The following is a 3,103-nucleotide window of genomic DNA, read 5'->3' on the forward strand; positions in this document are numbered from 1 at the left end:
TTTAAACAAAAGTATAAGTAACCATTTCTCACTTAACTTATGCCTCCTGGAACAAAAACCCTTTTTGAGTAAAGTAATTTTTTCTTCTTTGCTCTCCTGAATTAAGAAGTCACGACAGTCACAATGTTCCAATCACAGCACAATGCCCGTTTGAGAACAACAATACCTAAAAAGCTGCAGTACCTGCCACAAAGTCCTCAGTGCCAACCACCTTTCCCCATGACAATCACAATGCCTTTAATGAACCTATGCAAGCCACAATACCTGCTAGGCCAACCAAAATTCCACATGACAACCAGAGTGCCCTCTATACCAGCCACAATACCCCCAAAAAAGCCACAATGCTCTTCAGGCCAGCCATATGCCCCCATAACACCCACAAAGTACCTTATGCCATTTACTATGCCCCATGCCAGCCACCAGGTTCTTATAAGAGCCACTATGCCTTATGCCAGCCATATTGCCTCCTTTTAAGTCACAATCAACTCTCTTCCATGCAATAATCAATGCCCTTTAAGCCAGCCCCTATGCCCAAGTGGTATTTAAAAACTGGCAATATCCCTTTACGAGCCACTATGCTGCAATAAAAAGCAACAATGCGCTCACTTCCCCTTTGCCAACTAGCACATGACAGATACAAATCCCCATGCTAGCCATGACACCTGCCAGACACAATGCCCTCATGACCCCTGCTATGTCCCTTATCCCAGTTAAAATGCCCCCAATGTTAGCCACAATTTCATCCATGCCAGACACATGCTAACTAACCACAAAAAACACCATGACAGTCAAAGTACCCCATGGCAGACAACATGCTTATATGAAATCACCAATATCCCATATCCAAACCAAATGCCACCATTACAGCTACAATGTCCCCAGTATCCTTTATACCTCTCCACAATTCCCCTTATTCCAGACACATTGCCCTCAATGCCCCCTTAGCCAACCGCAATAAAACCATGACAACCACAATGGCCTCAGTGCCCCATGACAACTATAATGCCCTATGACAGTCAAAAAAGTCATCTTGCCAGCCACAATGACTCCATGAAATTTACTGAACCCCCATCTGCAATATTCCTTATCTCCTCAAAATGCCCTCATGACATCCACAATGTTCATAATCCCAGTCACAATACCCCATGAAACTCACAATAAAGCCCACAAGAGAGCCACAGTGCCATGACAGAAACTATTGCCCTACAATGGCCAAAATGCCCCAATGACAACTACAATGCTCTCATTGCCCATTTTACCAGCCACAATGCCACATAAATACCTCAATGCCCTCCATGCCAGCCCTAATACCTTCATAACTATTAAAATGCCCTCATGACAGCCACACTGAATTAGAATTCCTCAAAGACAACTGCAATAAGCTTAATGATCCTCTAATCAGTCTCATTGCCCCATGAAGGCCATCATATCCTTTCTACCAGCTATAGTGCTCCATGCCAGCAAAAAATCATATTTTCCAGTCACAATGCTGACCATAAGAGCCAATATGCCACCATGACATCCACAATATCTCTTATCTCAGCCACTATGTCCTTATTACAGCCACAATTAAATTCATGCCAGCCAGAATGCCCTCATCGCCACCTTTCCAAAAGGAAAGTCTCCATACCACCCACAATGCCCCTGTGCAATCTACAATGCCAAAATGACAACAGCTATATCCATTTTCCCAGTCACAAAATCCCCATGCCAGCCATACTTTATTAAAGCAACAATGCTGTCAATGCACCTTATGCTCGCCACAATGCCTCTTTGACCAGCAAAAGCCTTTAATGCCCTTATGCCAGCCTTGAATCCCCACTATAACCAAAATGCTCTCACTTCCTCCTTTGCCAGTTACAATGACCTCCATGCCAGCCAGAATGCCCTTAATTTCCTTTTAGCCAACCACAATATCCCCAAGGCAACCACAAAGCCCTCATGCCAGCCATAATTCCACATTCTTGCCACAATGCCAGATACAATGTACTTAATCCCGGAAACAATACCCCTTATGCCAGCCACATTGCCAAAACGACAACCACAAACTTCCAATGCCCGTATACTAACCATATTGCCTCCATGACAGCCAAAATGTCCTCACATCCCCTTTTGCGAGACACAATACCATCCATGCCAGTCACAACGCCCTCACTTCACCTTTGGCCAAAAACAATGACAACATGACAACCACAAAGCCCCCATGCCAGCCACAATAACACCCGATATGTCTATTATTCCAGTCAAAAATGCCGCCATAACAGCCAGTAACAATGCTGCCAATGCCCCTTATGCCAACCACAAGGACACACTGACAGCTACATATAATCAATGCCCATATGACAGACAAAATGCTCTCATTTGCCTAAAAACAAAGCCCTTCATGCCAGCTACAATGTACTCATTTCCTCTTTGTCAACCACAATGTCCACATGACAGTCACAAATCCCTATGCCAGCAATGATGGCACATGTCAGCCACAATGCCCTCCATGCCAGTCACAATGCCATTATTAGCCTATGCAAACTAGAATGGCCTTGTTCTAACCACAATGCCGCTAATTTAAGCCACAATGCCCACATGACACCCGCTATATGCCTTATTCCATCTGGAATGCTCCAACGCCAGCCATAATGGCTCCCATTCAAGCAACAATGCCTAAATGCAAGCCATAATACTCCCATAAGAGCCACTTTGAACCATTTTACCCACAATGTCCCTTATCGCGGCCACAATATCTCCATGCCAGCCAAAATGCCCTCATTTCTGCTTTTGCCAGTCATAATGCCCCATGACAGCCACAGTTACCTCATTTCCCTCAATGCCGGCCACAGGGCCCTCCATACTGCCAACATGCCCACATGACAGCAAAAATTTCCTATTGGGAAAGGGGAGATGGTGATGAATGTGTATGTTGGAATGTAAATGCATGAATCCATGTGCAGAATGCCAAAGGCATTTACAATGCCCTGAAATATCTGTAGCCAATATATGTACTACTAGACATGTATTCTTATATACTAGGAAGGTATTACCACACCTCTGAAAGTCCAGAGCTAGAAACTAGCCTGATAATAATCAGTAATTAATAATAATATTAATT

The sequence above is a fragment of the Rhinoderma darwinii genome (genome assembly GCF_050947455.1).
Source record: "Rhinoderma darwinii isolate aRhiDar2 chromosome 1 unlocalized genomic scaffold, aRhiDar2.hap1 SUPER_1_unloc_26, whole genome shotgun sequence".
Classification (NCBI taxonomy): domain Eukaryota; kingdom Metazoa; phylum Chordata; class Amphibia; order Anura; family Rhinodermatidae; genus Rhinoderma; species Rhinoderma darwinii.